This window comes from Phaethon aethereus (assembly GCF_964289735.1).
Source record: "Phaethon aethereus genome assembly, chromosome: 2".
NCBI lineage: Eukaryota > Metazoa > Chordata > Aves > Phaethontiformes > Phaethontidae > Phaethon > Phaethon aethereus.
The window spans coordinates 47,956,161-47,976,239 of NC_138582.1; the positions used below are offsets into that span (position 1 = coordinate 47,956,161).

The window sequence follows — 20,079 nt, forward strand, 5'->3', positions numbered from 1 at the left end:
TTTAACTGGCATGAAATCCATTACAAGTTATGCTACTGATAAGTGCTCTTTTAAAACGTGTTTTGTGTTGTATTTCTCTCCCCTTTTTTCTTAGTTGCCACTAAAACACTCAAAGGTGTGTCGTCCAAATTGCAAATAAACCATCCCATAGATACCTTCAGCTTGGATCAGCCCTATTAGCTCAGGCATAGCCCCGGGTGCGTGGAGCTCCACTGCATCCAGGGACAACTTACACCTGGAAGCCGGCTGAGCTGACGAGCCCTGTGAACCCCGTCTGGCTTCATGCAAATGCTACTTGGTGTCCCTGCCTTGTCAGTGCAGAACCAAGAGCACCAGGAACCTCTGCATACACTGAGGTAAAAGCCATGAATGAAAGGTTATGAGTCCTGCTCTGTGTTAATTCAGAGCACTGGCTCTGCTGGACCCAGCCTGGCCCTTGCAGACCAGGACTTCCCCTCTGGTGAGCGCTTCCCACTGACCCGAATTCGTTCTCACTGCAGCCGGCAGCAAGCTGTTCCTTCCGCGCTTTCTCCTCTCTTTTTCTAAAAGCAAAACCTCAGGCTTTTCCTACAATATGCCATATATTATTCTGCCTGTATGTTTGCTGCTGTCACAAACATGCTCTCCAAGACCCAGTTTTTGCTTCTAGTATCAATGTAAGTTCCCAAACAGCTTCACATACAGCTATTTCTCACCTAGTAGATTAAGGTAATGGTTGCAGGATCTCTAAACACACAGTTATTTAATGCCAAAGCATGTCTCAGTGTTGGGATTTTTTCATACGCTAGTATCACAATCATACATTTAGAAATACACTTTGTATACTCACAGGATACAAATCTAGTGAAGTCAGCTAACAAAAACAATCAGTAATCTCATTTTCTAGAGACCATCAAAACAGAAACAAAATTCACTTAGTGACTTTATTGCAGGCTGTGTTTTTCTACTATTAGATTTGTATCGCTTGGGAGTAAAACAAGGCCTCCTGCCTTGGCAGCAAAGCTGAGCTGACCTGAGTTCAGAAGTAACTTCAGGACTTCAGTCTCCGACTGCTCAACAGTCATATTACGGAGATGAAGCAAGCTTTCAATCTATGACATTATTTGTCAAAATGCAACCATACAAAGTTAAAATCCCAAACAGAAACAAACTCCACTCCAAAATACTTATTTCTGATCTCAGTCCATAATACTTATTTCTTATCTCTGTCCATACAAGGTCTTGACTATGGTCTGTTTTATAATAGACTCCTTCATTCGCTTCAGAGTGGATAGCTAAATGGAAATTAATGCATACATACTTTCAAAATAATATGAAGAGTTGCATCAAGTTATTAAATACAATCGCCATTTTTTATAATTAGGAAAATAATGCAACAGGAAGATGATCTCTGCCTTTTAGAAAAAAGTATACATTTAAAACTAAGCTTGCAACTTAAAACTATGACTCATACACACAAATTATAAAAAAAGCTGTATTGCTTCTATCTGCGAACACTCATTGGAGTTATGATTTGAAATAGAAAATTTGTGAAATGTTACAGCGTAAAACTAAGTACTGAACCTCGCCACGATGCCCCACTGCCGTTTGTGAGCTCTTCAGATCTAAGTGAGCAGTAGTTCATCCCAAAGGGACACTCAGTCCCTTGACTCCAGGTGAATTTGCTCGCAAAGGTCCCAGTTAAGAAGAGCATCGCAGTAGCTCGCAAGGCTGCCAAATTGACACTGCTGGACAATTTTCTGCATTACAGGATTAAAACTGACAAATTAGCTTGGTCAGCAAACCAAGACATCTCTGACCTTATGAGATTTTTAAACTGTCACTACTCCCTTTTTTCTGAAGAACAAAAATGTATATAAACTTTGCTAACAATCTGAGAACAGTTTGGGCTGTCTTTATATGCAGATATGGAATGAAAATTTTAGCACCTACTTTCTTGAGACGTCTGTGTTCAGACCCAAAGCAAACAGGAAATCTCTCTGAACACAAGACTGTTACGTCACTAATGTCAGAAGAATGTTTGCTTGATCTAAATCATACCATTCTCTAAAAAAATACTGACGTTAGCAGCAAATCATTTGCAGGAACTCTGAGGTTTATGGGTTTATTTTTATTTTCCTGTGCAGATATGTGATCAGCTTTTTTTTTTTTTTTAAGGCAGGTAGGTTTTACTGATACCCACATTACATGTACCATGGTTTTGCTATGCCTATGCGTTCCATGCCTCGGGTACTTTTATAACCACCAAGAGCTTTCTTGGCTCAGTTTTTATCGTCTCTTTACGTGAGTAATGCATAAATTAATGGCTACTTGGCATTTCCACAAAGAAAAAAGGGACATATATACACTTTCAGGAGAGACCCTCCATTTCTTACCTGCAATATTAGTTCACTAAAAATACTCTCCTTAAGGAATCATTTGTTTTAGACCTGCATATGTGTCCACAGACTTAGCAGTAATTCTAGCTAGGTCAGAGGAAAAATAACAGCAGTCTACTTAAATCTTCCCTATTTCTCAATGGATGGATTCCTACCAATAGGAAATGAAAAAGGAACAGTAATAAATAGAAATAATACCAACTGAAATGAAAGAAATAAGAAAAAAGTTTGTAATAAGCTCAGTATTTTGTGCACAGGTGGATGGCTAAATGGAAATATTTTATATTCATATGTACATATAAATATATATTCTATATATAATATAGAATAAAATATAATATTATATATTATTCCCAAAGGAAAAAAATGTATTCTTCAATACAACAAATAGAATTCTATTATTGCTCAGCTAAAACAGTGTGGGAAGGGACTTTCGATCATTATCATGGCAGAAAACTCTGCATTGCCATTGTGCACTGCTCATACTCTTCTCTTTGCAACAGAGCCAACCATGTTAGAAACACCTCCCCACACCCCTCCTGTTAATTCTTTTTGTCTGTTTGAAAGATACAGAGTAGGGCAAAGAAAGCCTATCAAGCTGGAATAGTTGGGGAGAAATAAAATCACTTTCCCGAACAATCACTGTGGTCCTAAGCTGCACATGTTGCCCTTGTGCCTAAGACACCATAACTGATCATCTCCACCTTCTCCATCTGTTCCAGCTGCAAATTGTCTACAGCCAGAAGTAGCCCTGCTTCCACACTTGCTTGCTATAAAGCAAGCAAATACAGTTACCTGTCACATTGAAAGGAGGAAGAATCCCATAAAAATACAGAGATTTAAAGATGGCTTTAAGAGGTTTTTAGCACAGTCTGTAGGATCCACTTAACAGATAAGGTGTTAAATGGGTATTTCACATCTTCTGTGGCCTCTCTCAAATTTCTTCTCTTTTATCTGCTTTTAAAATAAGCTATTTAAAAGCTTACTTTCAAAGAATGAGAAAGAGACATCATCTCATTCAGCAAATCACACAGAGATGATGGAAAGAAAATGAAGTTCACTACAGGCTTAAGAAAATCCAAACCTCTCTTGTACTCTCTGATTTTCTTCTTGCTCAGCAAAGTATATTTAAACGTTGGATTAGTTGTTGACTTCCTTAATAACTGCCTTTAGAGAAAAGGTCATTTGCAATGACCTGAAGTAGAGACTGTGAACTTCTTATACTACAGGGCATTTTTTTTCCTGGTATGTAGACAATCAGCAATTGCTGTAACTGGTCACATGCTGAAGGAACATGAGGCAACAATATTGTTTTTTTCTTTTCCAGCAGCAGCTTGCTTCTTTCTCAAAGGACGTAGCTTGCTTTTTGTCTTCCTCCCTCCTATGATGAAATGGCTGTCTAGCAGAGTGGAAGCAGGAGATGTCCTTGCCTACTTCTACGTTAATTGCGGTCTATCACTACTTGAGATACAAAACCACTGCAGAAACGCACAGTACAGAATGGAATAAAGCAGCTGAAGTTTCAACTTGAGGCAGGGTCTTAAACCTGCCACCAAACAGTTGGCAGGTTTGCACTGCAGTCTGCCCCGCGCAGCCCTTCCACAGACTCAGCCAGCGAGAAGTTGTGACTCTACGGCAGCAGCTCGCTCGCAAACCACACGCTTCCGCTCAGTTCTGCTGACATCAAACAGCGGTGCTGGTTCATGAACTCGAGATGACTCTGGATCACTTTAAATTAGAGAGCGTATTTTTTTGTTTGCTCTCCCTAGGCATTTTATTGGGCTTTTTTTTATTTTCTTTTACAAAGTGTAAAATGCCTAGAGAAGTTTTTTGAAGAGTACATTGCATTAAGTGAACATTCTTAACATTTCAATGTCCTACAACATGCACTGTAATTATGAAACAGACTAATTTAAGTCTTAGAACAATGATTTCTGCATAAAGAAGGTTTAAAGCCCACCAAGCAGAACACCAGTACTACCTGCAAGATAAGAACAGACCAGACTCTTACATTGCTGCCCAGAAGCATAAGGAATCATCCCCTATAGGAACACCATAGAGGGCTCATCCCTAACTTCCTAGGAATTGTTTATTTTGTCCAATATGGAGGAAGTTGCTCATGCTGCCTCTCACTTGGGGTTGAGTGCCATTTGCAATGTTTCACCTGTGAAAAAATGTGATGTGTCCAAGAAATGCCTGAGCACCGTAATAATGATAGTAATTTTAAAAACTCCAACAAATTTCCCAGATCCAGGCAGTTCTCTGCCCACCTAAGACCCAACGACAATAACTATTTTCCCAATATGTAGGCCAAATCAAAAAGCCATTTGGAACAGATCTACATTCTGCCATGCCTAGAGATTGCCCGAACACAGAATTTTCATCCATGGGTGAGTAATCTGCCCACTCGCATGTGAATCTCCAGCAACATCATTTACCATCACTTGAACAATCTGCATGAATACTGTGTTTGCAAGCTCACAGTTCCATAATGCAAAACTTCTTCCCCTGCCCTAACCTCAAAGACAGAAAACAAAAATCAGTTGGTATCTCTTGCTTTGAAATTATCTTATTCAAAGCAACAGATTATTGTGGGACAAGTTCTCAAGGCTGGTTGTACTCTTTTCTCCATGAAGAAATAATTTTAACCATCTAGACCAATGTTCATAGTCATAGATGTCAAATCTACAATTCTCAGCTGTGTCGGGTTTCCAAAGAAATGTAGCTTCAGCACCTCAGAATGGCAGCTCTGCAGAATATACAACAATAAAAAGCTACTCAAGTTATGTCTAAAACACCTATTTTTAGATTATAATGCATTTTATTTGTGAATAGCTAGATATTTGTTTTGTTCCTCTACTGGTACAGATATTCTGTTTGAGAACTCATTCCATGAATACAACACACATAGAAAAGAATACATAGCTATTAAAGATATATATTGTTATAACCCAGTCTGTTACCATTTGTCACTCAATCTTAGGTGAAAAGCAAATTCCAAGGAAATCAGTAAAATGACACAAGTAATGAAAAAAAATAATCTTCTCTATTGTAGTGTAAGTTCCTTCTGCAAAATAATATCGTGCATTTCAACAAAATTACTTGTAAACCTTAAGAAATCACTCCAGCAAGAAATTACTGCACACAAAGACAACATTTTTATCACTATATCATTTTACTAATTTGAAAGTAATCATAGAAACTAACCACTGGATTGCCATAGTACTGCCTTTTGAAATGTGACACCCTGTAGCATGAAAAAATGTTGTATGGAAATTTTCACATTTAAGAGCAGCTCTGCTATAAAAAGCTTGTGGTTAACATTGTGCACTATTACATCACACACCCAGTGCTCTCACCTCTGCAGAGAGGTGTACCATGTGCTAACTGAAGAGGATGTACAGGTCTTCTGATGTAGGAAAGCACAGATCGGTATCAAAGCAAATTTCCTCATCCACCTCCACGAAATTACTGTAATACCAGGCTTTACCAAGACTGGAAAGTAGGGAAGTTTCCCAGAGGTCTCCAGCCACTTGCTTTGGCTACGAAGAAAGCACCTGAAATTTCTATCATTCTGGACCACAATTTATCATGACAAAGCTTAACCTTTGGCACAACCAAACATAAAATTCCACTCACAGGCTGCGCTTACATACAAACCGGCACGAAAACAATCTCTTGAGCTCATTGGGGTAATACTTTTGAGAGAAGTTGCTAAAAACCTATTCCAACTGTGATGCTGTGATTTTTTTAATACCTAACGCCTAAGTAGGGCACAAAACAATTTCTAAAAGAGGTATGGTTGTATTATTAAAAAAAAATGCACACAATAAAGCATTAAACAACAAAGTGCTTTAAAAACAAAACAAAACCAAAACACTCCCCCTCACACAGTATGAGGGTGTTACAAGTAACTAGGGAGATATAAATATCGTGGTTATCTTTTCATAATCAAGATGTTATGAAAGAATTCCAAACTGTGTGTTTACCCCATATATCAACTTGTGTCTGACTAGCCACGAGTTCATTACTCAGACGACAACTTCTCTCTGCTCCCAGTGCTAAACTGCACGTAGGGTTTGAGGTGGCTGAGAGAGGATGGCTAGAGCCACCAGAAAGTCCAGGAATATGTCAGAGGGATTCTCAAAGGTGAAATAAGGGAAGCAATCGAACTGCAAAGTGACATCAGGTTAAAACTTGCGGTGAATGTTAAGAGGTAACAAAAATGGCCATACTGGTGTGAGATCAGAGGCCCATTTACCCCACACCCTAGCTTACAGCACCAAACAGCACACGTCTGAAGAAGGCTATGAAAATAAAAGAAAGCATCTAGTGAAAGTTCTCCAGAACACTCTCTAATAACTTCTAAAAACTTTCATCTTAGGGACTTCCTAAGGCAGAAGTAATATCTTTGTAGTTAACAGTCCTTGGTAGACTTTTCTTCCAGGAACTTATATGCCTTTTTGCCCGTTCGTACATTTACAGCATCCACAACATCCTGCAGCATCCACAGTGCTCTACAGTCTAATTACATTTGATCTGTCACCTAGTGGTTACATCGCTGCACCCCACTTCTTGCTTTTAAAAGGCAGTGAACAACCATCATTGTCGATGCACTTCCTAATACAGACCTTTATCACATCCTCTCCCAGCCACTGCTTTTTCAAGGTAGAGTCCTAGTCATCTTAACCATTTCTCACAGGGAAGCTGCTCCATGCCTCTCTCTGTCACTCTGATATTTTTCCACTTCTACATATTTTTGATTCGGGAGACTGAAATTCCAACCTAAAAATGCACCAGGAATTTCTACAGTGACATCATGATGTTTCTGACTCCATTTCTAGTAAGTCTTACCATTCTATATATTTTTCTGATCAGTAGATGAAAACTAAGCTGACGTTAATGAAGCTATCAGAACACTAAAAACACATTCCTGGATACTAACAATCCAGAGTCCATAATTTTCTATGTGCACTTTGCATTTACCTACAATTTCCTAGTAAGAGAGGTCCAAGCCTTCCTCCAGCCCTAGTTCTAGAGCGCTGTATAGGAAGATGAACATATTCCCCTGTCCATAGGATTGTGAGGACGACAGCGTGCCGTTGGGGAAGGAAACGTGCACAGTAGTCTGTTGTACAGAAGGTGCCCAATTCTTTATTTCCTTCGTAGGCACCATGACACAATGGAGATTTGAGGCAACAGGTTACACCAACAACTCCTCTGCCTGTGGCAGAAAGGTAATGTGGCCACTCTGCCACCATTACACAGCATCACTGCTCGTGAGGTATCAGTCTCAGGCCAGAAGAGCTCTGCAATATCCACCCAAGCAGCTGAGGGCTGTGTGTTAGAGTGAAGAACTTCAGCTAAAAATTTCTGACCAAGGTATGGCAAATCAGGGTACTCGGTCGGTTCAAGTTTGGAGGAGTATTGGGGAAACTTTAACAAATAAATTCCATCTTAAAACACACTGTTCAACAGTTTGTAGAAATTAAGAACACTAGACTTTTCTCCCATAGAGGTTTGGCATTTGCTATTGGCAAAGACTCTTTACAAGTCCATGCTTGCACACATGCTTCTTTTTCAGATTCATGTAAGGAGGCTGGTGACTCAGCAGAGCAGACCCAACAATGCCATGAGATGGATGAAACCCTGGATTGATTTTTTGTGATCCCATTAGCCTTCAGAAGCTTCACAGCTTCAGCATGTTCTAAGTTTACTTTTCCATTACAAACAATATTTATTTCTAGAAGGAAACAGTCTTTTCTGCTTCAGATAGAAGAAAATTACAGAGGTATAGTGGAAAGATGAAAGCAAGCCCTTACTATTTTAAAAAAAAAAGCACAAACAGCTCAGTTTCTATGTTTCTTTAAAATACTTCAACAGCTACCAACCCAGTAAGCCATGTTTACCTACCACAATTCTGTGTGTTGCACAGTCATATGAATATAGTTCCTTGAAACTAATTATAAGCCAAGTTGAAAGAAGGGGGAAAATACCAGACAAATCATTACAGAAATAAAACCTAAGAACAACTTTTTCGGAACAAGAACGAGATCTGTATTTTTCTAGAGGACCTAAGAAAACAGAATTGCAACCTGAGTCATTGCTTGAAGCACTACCATAAACATGGTATAACTTCTATAAGCCTTATACAAACATACCCACCAAAACAGGGGCCCAATAACCTTTAAAAACTGGGAAGAGTCCTGACAGCAATAAGGTTGTGACATAAGGTCACGCATGAAGGGCCGGTTTTTGGACAACCCACTTCAGCTAAAGAGCTCTGCAGAAGAAACACACTTCCAAGGGAAAGGAGCATTTTGGAGTACGGGTATCTCTCACTACTGCACGGAGCCCAACGCTGCAGAAAAGAGCAGAAACAAAGCCTCTGAAGCTGTGGGAAAACACCTGTGAAAACATACAAATTATGGAGAAAAACAGGGAGAGAGACAGAAGGGAGAAGGTGTGCCATCATGGAAATCTTGGCCCTGGCAAAGCAAAAAAACCCTGAAGTTTAAAGTGAGAATGACATTTCAAGAACAATAGCAAAATTAGCCAGTATAGAGAAATGTTTATACAATAAAGGGTGAAGAAACTCCCCTACACACACATTTCCCAAGCAAACAGCTGTAAGCTAATCGGGGGCTTAAATATATCCCGCATTGTTTAACAAAGGATGGCATCCCTATTCTCAGGCCTGGAAGCTGCCTACCAAGTTTCAGAAGCAGGGATTTTGCAGCCAAATTTGAAAACCTGAGAAATACAAACCTAAAGCAGGACTGCTGACTGACTTCTTATAAGGGAATCATCGTGCATTTTGTTTTTCTTTTCTATACTTTTCACTCTATATGTACCTTCACTAAAATAACAGTGAATACAATATCACTGTACAATATGCCAGGCTTTATACTCATACACAGGATCAAACTGGGCCCTGTTTTCAAGTCGAGTCACGTGCTATCACAGGCAGAACCAGGAGAAAAAAACCTCTGACAAAACAATGAGGCTGCAGCAAAACTACCTACATTTCCTCCATACTATTCCCACTACAACTGAGGTACTATTGGTAAGAAACCATCTTCTAGCTACAACAGAAATAAGTTTGTGCCAGCTGACACTCATCCCTTCGTAAGATGAAATTAATTTTTTCCCACTCTGGTGGCAAGACCCTCCCTGCTTGCTTATTTATTTATAGAATCATAGAATCATTAAGGTTGGAAAGGACCTTATTTTATTTTTTATTTAAAAGAGCATCCTCTTCTTGTTCAGCCAGGCCAAGGAAGGGCTTCTCTCAATCTCCTTTGCCAAGGAGCACACCCTGGGCTGCAGCCACCCAGCGAGGCCCTTCCCGCACGGCTCTTCCTGGTGCTGGCACTCGGCGAGGGAGGAGAGCGCTTCACGCTTGTATGCATGTGCAATTCAAGATGGACCTAAATTAAAAATTATTCTCTTGCTCAACTGCATCACTAAACAGTATACACCTTTTTTTAAAGCAAAGTTACTTGTGTTCTTTATTTTCCTCTTCCTGCTTTAAAAAAAAAAAAAGAAAAAAGGAAAAAAAAAGGAAGCATACCTGAAACCAGTGCAAAACTGTCTAGTACAAATACTGTTGGAAGAGGAGTCTTTGGGCTGATTTCCTGTATGTAAATGTGCTCAGCTGAAAAAATGTCCAGGGCACGATTCCCGGACTACGGTACAGGAAAAAAGAGGAGTTCCCTGGCTTATTTAACATCAGAAGGAAGACACAAGGGACTCATCAAGGGAAAAGAGGCCATTCCGTGACTAGTATGTGCGTGCACATACACATAAAAGTGCACGCACACGCGTGTGCGCTCCCTTTCCTCCCCTACCTTGCCCCTGCCCCGGTGGGGCGGGCGAGCTGGCGCAACATCCCCTCAAGGGAACAGCTCTTGAAAGATCTGATACGGCATTTTTACATTCAACTGACTGCATGCAACATTCCTTTCAAAAAAAATATTATCTGTTTGCTTGCTTGAAGCGTCACAAAGATAATATTCACGTCTATGACCCTGACTGTCTCTGGTCAAGAGGCAGAGAGATTGTGCAGACCGTGTTGCTTTCCAGCACCCCCGGGACGCCTGCCAGAGAACAGCGCTGCCCTCTCGGAGGTAAGGGTCAGATCCCTCGGCCTTCGGCTAATGCTGCTAGCAGTCCCTCTGGCTAACTGCTGAGAAGGTGAATGGCATGCACGGGAGGCTTCCCTTCCACAGCCTCACAACTGCGGTATTGATGTACGCAGCAAAAACACCAGTATCCTAAATTTGGGGAGAGAATATTATTTTTTTCTTAAGAGAACCTTACCCCCAGATCACTCGTCTTTCCATTTCTTCTTTATCATTGTTGTCCTCCAAATTCCTACACCACCACCACCCCTTTAAGTATCTGCCAGAACATTCATATCTGTTTTCTACATTGTGGTTACATGTACATGTAGGCTGAAAAATCTTACAAAGGATCTTATTTAAACATAGCTTCATCATTCAGATATTGTTTGGGCAACCAGCTACACAGAGCCAAACAGCACTACAGAGTCTCATTTCAAAGCCTGATTCAATTACAGAAGCACTCATTTTAAAGTGAATCTAACTTAGTGTCCTTCCCATAAAAACTTGCCTAAGTGCATTTTAAAAGAAATCTTGCCAAGTGCAAAAGTGCAACCTCTGCCCTTGGAAGTCCTTGAACGAAAGTTTGCTGAAGGCTGGCAGGTTAATCCAGGGAAGAATGTGTCTGTTTGCCCAGTCCTTCATATTCTCCCACCAACATGCACTCCTGGAGATAGGATACCCAGATAGGCAGAACTACTATCTCATCTGATAGGGCTGGGCTGTTCATCACACCCACCACATTTTGCCTCCATGCCAATAAAGGCACAGTCTAACAGAAAAGCAGATCATGAAAAGCAGTTAAGCGTTTATGTGCATTTTTAGTATGTCTCAAGCTCACCCCTGTGGCACCTAATACCTCTTGCTGCCACAGACCATGACCACAACCGATCGTGTAATGACAGCAGTAAATATATATTTGCATCGCTACATATATGAGCATAAAAATCCCTAACTTTATAAACTCGTCACAGAACGCATGAAGGCTTGAGATGCAAGCAGATTTCACTCCACTTTACTCTAAACTTGTTCTGGGACTGCCATTTTTATTTAAGTCTACTCCGTAATGGAGTAATGGGGTTTTTTAACCAAAAAAAAAAAGTTTTGAAAAAATTATGAGACCCTAATAAACCCAAGAGTGCCTGCCCAACAGAGAGCACCGAAGCGCGTACCACCCACAATAGCTCTCTGTAAATGTAAACCCTCCTAACCCAAACCCTCTCCTTCACTTCAGAAGGTAGGTGACCTTTACAGGGCACCCTGGGTGTCTGGCTATGTCTGATCAGGAGAGCACACGTTAGTTTAGAAAGCCTCTTGAGGTCACACAGGGAGTTTCTCTTCCGTGCTGTCAGAGGGTATCTGGCTTAAGGACACACACTAAACACAACTGTGGCAGCTTAGCAGTCATTTGTACAGCCTTTTCCAAGCTACCTTTTTCAGGTTCTTAAATGACCAAAACCCGGGCCTAATAGCCATCAAACAATTTTTAAAATGTGGTAAAATTACATATCCATTACAAAATACAGGCTTCTGTGCAAGGTTGTCTTACTTCTACTTAGATATACAGCCACATAGAGATTGTTGTTGCATTTTAACAACATCGTAATGGTAACAAGGTCCACACGAAGGGCAAAAATAGTTGCAACTTTTTGAGTAGGCATAGACAGGAAAAAAGGCTATGCTAGTCCAGAAAACATAGCAGAAGAATATAGAAAATACATAATTCATGGAGTACAATGAACGGCTAGTAAAATTTTAAGCAAACGCTTTGCCTCTGTGGTCACTTGTATCATCTTCTCTGAGGCTGAGCCTTTACCATGCACTATCTTTCATCGCACCTAGGCTCGGACTGTATCAAGCGTGCTGTACTTTCTGAAAGGATAATAATATCTTTTCTCTCCCATAACAGACTCAGACATACAAAGAACACTGCAGGTGAGAAGATTTAAAAAAAAAAAATCCATCTAAACACAGACTCAGTATTGAATGCTGCCTTCTTTTTTTGTTTTGTTCTTGTTTTTCTTCTTTCTTCCCAGAAAGATTCGTGCCAGCCGTTTTTGCTGTCTCTCAGTATTCCAACAACGAGCGAACATCACCCCGTGGTGCTGGATCTCAAAGGCAGAATTATGATTAACAGTGTTATGATTAAGTGCCAGCTGAACAGGCACAACCACAAAACCAGACTCTGCAGCTGAGAGCTCATGGTCCCAACTTGGGATCCCCTCGAGCGCTGAAATATTCACACTCTTCCCTTCTGAGCCAGGGAAAGGGATGGCACTTCCAGAAAGCACAGAACACAGAGTCACCCTTGGATGACAAAATGGGTTTTGACATTGAGAGCTATGACCACTGGCCAGTTCCCCAGTCAAAGGACATAATTCAGCTCTATCCCGACACATGTGCAGGGAACCTGTGCACGGTAAATGCCGGTCAGACGGAGAGCTGCAGGACAAGGACCGCAGGTATGCGTAGCCGCAGTATCTCATGTGCAATACAGAAAATATTCCAGAGGCTGGTGCATTCTTCAAATAGTTTTTGGAAATAATTACCACCATTTAGATCAATATAATTTACAATGAATAAAGTAAATAAATAAAATACATAAAAACCTCTGCTATGTCCCTTAACCTCACTTATTTACCTTGAAAAATCAATTCAGTTAGTTTTACTTGCAATGCTCCTTGCTGCCAGGTTAAGGTTGCTACAGGGCACACATTATTTGATAAAAGCAATTCTATCTACTGGCATATATGTATGTGTTTGTTTTATGCCATGGAAATATCTCTCTGCTTTTCACAGAAACTGGATATAAAAGTTACACATGGAAAAAAACAGTACCTGTGGGTGCCCTCCTCCCAAACTGTAAACATAGCAAGAGACTTCTAATGTTTGTTTGAAAACACTTGCCCTAAGTGATAATCCTGATGGAAAAAAGGAAGTAATTTTGCTTACTCTCTGCCTTCAGGTGGCTCATTAAAACACCGCCTATAAAAGAAGAAGATATGAGTCTCTCCTGAGAACTTTATGCTTAGGCTAACCATCTTTGGGGAAGGATCCTGGCAGCAAAAGAGTGTAAACTCAATTTCTTGTTTTAATTTTGAATTTAATTTGTCAGCAAAACCAAAGTTCATAAAGAAGGCAAATTTTGACAAATTGCAACTGCCATGAGCTCTGCTAAGAGCAGGATGTAACATGAAAGTAATTCTTCAAGAGAACAAATTATAATCATTGCATCCAAACAAAAAATGCTTACGTTAATAAGTTTATTCTATAGTTTGCCAACTCTTCAGGCTGGGTGCTAAGGAGAATTTGCTAACGGGAATCTCAGTTCTCACATTCACATGATAAAGTGATCTGCAGCATATCTCCTACAGGTCAGCAGTACAAGACACAGTTGTCTTATTGGGTTTTTTGGATTACAATTAGCCCTTTCTTTATAGCTATACCTTAAATCTAGGCGCATCCGTAAACAGAAAGAGGTAATGTAAACAAAGCATCAGCCTTTCCAAATACAACCTTAGAAGCTTTGCTTACCCAAGTAATTTGAGCCAAGAAAGAAAATGGTTGCTTATGAAAATAGTGATTTATTTATCTAAAATAAAAGACAGCACATGTACTAAGTATATAGTAAGAATGTTTGCTGCTCACTTCAGCTACAGTATACTCATAAAATTAAACCTTTAAAATATACTATGTCACATGGATGGGTAGAGCGGCACAGTCTGCAGGGAAATGTGAAGTATTACATTAGACACTAAGATATCAGTAAATAGCTGGAGATGTTCCAAGTCCAAAACATTTATCAGACATTTAAGACCGGGATTTGTCTAGCTAACCTAGCCTCTCTTTACAGTTGATGAGCAGAAACAAACAACTTCAGAATGAGGTTCATTTGATGTCCTTGAGAGGAGATACACTCCAGAAATGCCAGTTTCCTTCTCTCTGTTTCTGACAGCATTAGGGGCCCATGCTTGCAGGGCTATACGACTCAAGAGTTGTATGCTGCCTGCCAGACTGCTCAGGCAGGGCCAGCACAGCATGGAGGCAATCTATAGCCTGGCAATCCCCTTGCCAAAGCAGGAGAGATGAGTTCTGCAGAGGTTCTCACAGCACCAGCTGATCTCAGCTTTGCAAGCTCCATCATCACATCACGGGAGGCTTCACTGGGTTGTGAAAATTCATAATGAAACCTTACTACAAACTGTTCCCTGCCTCCTGTAATTAAATGTACCTCTTGCCCAAGAGAGAGATCTTCCTACATCTCTGTATCCTTGATGGTGGGAAGAAGGAGGTCTTCTCATCCACCTACTTTTGTGGATAGAGAGATACAGCTGAGAAGAGATCTCCATGCATATTTCTTCTTTCTTTTACTTTTCAACCATGTAGTAAAATTGAAAAAAAAATTGAAAAAAAACCCACTGTAGTAAAATTGCATGAAAATTAAACTAAATCACTCACAGAGAAACAACACAAGTTTTTTCATGTCCCCACAGGCCAAATCAGATGTCATGCATCAAGGAAAACACCCACTCGGAGACTAGTATGGTATCACATACAAGAACTACACTCCATGTTCTCCTACGTATCTCCGAACTGTGGGAGCTAAACTGACAAATGGTTGCAGAAATGGGGATAACATTAGTGCTTAGCACAGCCCCACGCAGAAAGAGCACGAGTGACTCTGAAGAAGTGAACAGCACAGCAGGCACAGTGAGGTTATAGTCACGGCCATGCAGCCAAGAACTGTAGCACATCCACGAGCTTACGGTGTGCTTTAAGCAGTTCATTCTCTACCAGACCCAGCTGCAGTGGCTGAGCAGGATACCTACCCCTCACAACTGTTCAGCACCGGGTACCACCAGGACTTCCCCACCCCAATTGCAGAGCTCTAATCCTTTCAGTGCAAAGCCAGCCAGGTTAGCACGAGCTGCCTTAAATCATCAGTTTCCACTCAGCTCTCAGATTTCACACTAACGTACACGAAGGACTTTCACACATTTGTCTGCACTATCTGCTGGCATGGGGCAATGATCTCCGGCAAGACAGCAGGCGCGAGTGGGCATCTGCCACTCGCGGGGTGGCGAGTGACGACACACAGCACAGGCAGACTCGCTGCAGCTAGAACCGGTCGCCTCGCCTCCTTTCTGCCTTTTGCCTCTCTCCTAATCTAGGGTATTCTTGCTCCTGCTGAGCCAGTTTAATGCAGTAGAACAACAAAACCTCATACTCTTCCCCCCTCCTCATCTTTTTTTAATGCTCTGATTAGTTTTCTCCTGGTTTAGTGATATGAATCACAAGCACTCAAGCCTTGCAAGAGGATACAATGCTGCAAGCATCTGCAATGGCTAAACTTTACCCTATATCATCAATACTTTACCTAAGTCATAGAGATGTAAATGCTGGAAAGGGGTAAAAAAGATTCTTCTGCATTTGTTCAGGATGAGCAATTCATTTGTCAGCTTTTTTCACTGTCAATCCACATGAGAGTGGTAACTGTACATGCAACTTGCAGCATGCTTTCTGAACACTTCAAGCAGTCACAACTCCTGTTGTGCTTCTGGGCTATGGTTTATCGCCTTGGTTTTTTCTGCTTAATGCAGTTATTTCTTTGAGAGGACAGAAGAGAGTGAAAGGGGATAAACCAAAGAAATAAACAGAAGCCAAAGTCCCTCACTATCTACAACAAAAACACGTCACTAGCAACCACAAAGGATATTAAAATCAACAGATAAAGGTCAGATAAAGCACAAGACAAGGTAGTGCGTACATTAGTATCTCAAAGATGCTATTACAAGGTTAATCAGTTATGCTGGTAAGATTTAGGTTTGAGTTATTTGATGCCTAACAAATAAAATCAAAATAATTTATTTTTACTTTATAAACAAAATGTAAGTTGGACACAAAACTGCTACTTTACAGAACAAAATTAATATAATGCAATAAAATCTAAGCCTTAGAGGCATAGCTATCCCTAGAGATTTTTATGCTAGTGTGGCTATACACAATCAGGTAAGGGTGCTTTGCCTTAATTCAGATTCCAGCACTGTGCTGCCTTTTTTACAACCACAGGAAGCCAAACAGAGAGGTTGCATCAGAGTTCAGCTGCTCCAATGCAAAAAGAAGCCCAAATTTTTAACACAGATAAGCCCTGTGCCCGCTGATGGCAAATAGTGGAGTGGTTGGTTTATTACGTTTTTGCCCTCATTTAGTTACCTAGAACAGAGTCTTTCCTTGCCTGCTTTTGGGAATGCTACTAAATACCATGAACTACAGATTTCTTTACTTTTTGCCTAACAAAAATCAGAAGTTCAGGATTTGCATTATGACTGTTTCTGCAATTTCTCTTCATTTTTGATCCTACTATATTTGTATGATTGAAACTTAAAGTCGTGAAGAAAATAACCCATTTCACCTAGGGGTTGGCTCCAGATTCTCACTGACTGTTCAACACAAGGGTGGCTGATTCTTGAACTGAGGGGGAATTACTTAGGTTTGTGCCATTAAAATACAACAAAGAAGAAAAGCAATTGGCAGTATTTGTTCAGACAATCTTACTTTTGAAATTGCAGCTTTCACAGAAATAAATGTTGAGAAAGACATGCAGGCACAAACCACGACACAATGCTTTTCCCATGGCTTGCCTGTGCTCTTGGCAGTGTTCGCTCTTGAGCCTGCTCAACTTAGTGAGGAGATAAGTCACAAAGATGGGGTTAAGTCTAAGTCTTCAGCTGGATACATCAAAGGGAAGGTTACTGTGAGTACAACATAAGTCATATTTTAGTATTTAAGGGCCCAGTATACAGCTTAAGGAGAATTTTAATTCCACCTTTATCAAACTATTACCTCTGCTACATATTATTCACACAGTAAAAGTCTTAATCACTCAGACGCTCTGCCAACTCTTTCCTCCTCATTGCACCCAACCACACAAATCTAAAATGCCTATTTTCAACAGAAGTCTACTAAAACGCACACTAGAGATATTAGTTGCTAAATGCTAAGCACCAGGTTTCACGTTTCACTAATTACACATTTATTTGGCTCCATGAGATGTTAGTATCGGTGTGTCTTGGCAATAGCAATCCCTCCCTTCCCAGCCTTCAAGAGAAATGTCTCGTCAGTTCATCTCTTTGTTGATTGTGGATGTATGTGAGTGTATTTTTTCAGACAAAGAAAGTACATAAGGAAATCGAGGTAAAGCTAAACTGAAATAAAGACTTTCACATTCAGGACTGAAAACACTTACTTGTTCCAATGCTTTCACTTGACTCACTGTAATAAAAAATGTTGCAGCGCAGCTCGGGAACTGCATTTCTAAAGTGCAATAACCTTGTATTGCAGCCATTCACTTTGCAACATGTTTTAAGAAGGTAATGCACAATTTAACTCCAAAAACTTCTATCGCATACTATTAAACAATATTATTTTTTTCCTTGCCAGTGTTACTGTTCCACTGTAGCTGATACAGCACAAAAAATCAGGGAACAGGAGGTTGTTTTAAGCTAGTCCTGCAGATTTTAAGAGGGCAATCATGCTTAAGTGTAGATTCAAATCAGAAAGGAGAACATCAGTGACTTCTCTGAACCTCTGCTAAACAGACAGATTTGCTGAATCAGTTGAACATTTTTCTAGGCACGTAGCTTCAGTCCTCAGAACAAGAATGAGTTACTGGCATGACAACTGGAAACCCAGCATGGGTAGCTTTGTGTCTAAGAGTGCAGGATATCTCCTCTACTGAAAAAGGCACTTTATAAAATTAAAGCTGTTACTGCATCAACATCTAAAGATGCAGGTGGTAAGCCAGCTCAAAGAAACACCTAGTTCTTTAACAGTAGCTTTTCCTTGAAGAATTTAAGAGTATTGTACAAAAATTAAAAAGCTCACGCAACAGTTTTAATAAACAGCTGTCTCATAACTCCTGCTTTAATTAAAGTATTTCTCCCTTTATCTCATGAAATGAGACATGAAGGTAGAGGGAATGGTAACTTGTCTAAAGCAACACAGAAGAGGAAACTGGCTTCACAATACCCTCACCCTGTGGTCCGCCCCCCACCCCTCATTTAGGCTGATGGATCTGTGGGTTGTGCTGCAAACCAGATCAAGAACTCATCCGACTTGAAAAACAAAGTAAATGATAAGGTATCATCCTCTACCTCATACTCTTTACTGCCTTAAAAAGCTCCACACCAATGACTACATTCAAAAGCCAACTTCCAAAGGAAACGTGCTCTTCAATGCTTATGCTAATTGCGACTTGTTCCTTTGCAATTGCGGTAGACAGCCAGGAACTGCCCGTGCGTGCGATAGCTGCTCCCATCATTGTTCTGCTAATGTAACCTAGTTCCTGTCAAAACTGAAACACCAATCAGTCCCAATCCCAAACTAGCAAAAGCCAAAGAAATAAGGTAGCACAAATACTAAAACTGCAATATAAACAAATTTCTCAAACTTGTTCTACCTACTTATGTCAGTGTAAGTCATTCACAATTTATCCAGTTAACTTCAGCCTTCTTACAGCAAGAATTTACACTTTCTCTTCTTTAAAATGGAGCTCATTATAAGGAAGCTTGTCATTACACCCAAGGCAGTGCTCCAAACCTTTCAGCAACTCCTTTCAAGTGCCTTGCTGCCGACAGAGAAGCTGTAGTTATTTATTCTATAGCAAAATGTGAATCATCATGGATCATGGCAAGAGCTCGATGGCCTCTTAGCAGATCATGTTCAGGATCTTTGGTTAAAAAAAAAAAAAAAAAAAAAAAGAAAGAAAGAAAAAAGACAACAGAAACCTTTGCCACAGAACTGGAGAACAGGCATCATTTCTGATACCAGTGTTTTGACACCAGCCTGGCAGAGACATGTAAGCAAAGCCCTGCTGTTTGTTGTAATCATCACAGACAGCTCCTTGCAGGTAGCCAGCTCAGAATTAGCCAGTTACAGACCTGTGAGGTATAATAACAATAAACAGTCGCAATCATAATAAGCAGTATAGGCAACAAAGCCAGAAAAAGAAAGAAGAAAAATAACACAATGCCAAACCACAAAAGAATAAAGTAGGTGAAACATTCCACTGTTAATGCGTTATAAGTAAGGGGATGGTGCTCTCTGGAGAAATGCATCTTGACTCCTCTTCCACATGAAAGGCAGGGAAAAAAAAAACCTTACAAGAAATCTAGAAATTGTGATGTGAAGTTTCAAATATTAAAATATTATAAAATTGGAACTGACAGGACTTGCACAAAAATGGTTCTAATCACCATTGAGACGCTCCTCTAAACCACCTACAGAATAAATAGAGTGCACACAGATGCACACAGTATGTTGCCTCAATGTCTAACAGAATCCCTTTTTTAAAGAGTTATTTAGTTTAATTTGTGAAACCAAAACCCCCAAATGCAAGGAGGCCAACTGAGCCTACAGGCAGGAAGTTACCTATTTATTTTCTTTTTTGCTAAGCTTTTATGACAGTCTTTTACCCAGAACTACCACTAGTACAGCTCTGCTAATGGTAGAGATAAAAGCAAAATGGGTGCTAGGGCTTATAAACATTTTTTTTTATAAAAGCTGAATCCTCTCCTTAC

The 20,079-nt window shown here is 40.2% G+C and overlaps 1 protein-coding gene across 1 annotated transcript in view; it reads right to left on the reverse strand.

Annotated features, from left to right (window-relative positions):
* Window positions 1-20,079, reverse strand: part of SPIDR (scaffold protein involved in DNA repair) — a gene marked incomplete at its 5' end in the record, with an annotated part of 202,698 nt that overhangs the window by 70,517 nt on the left and 112,102 nt on the right. The window lies entirely within an intron of this gene.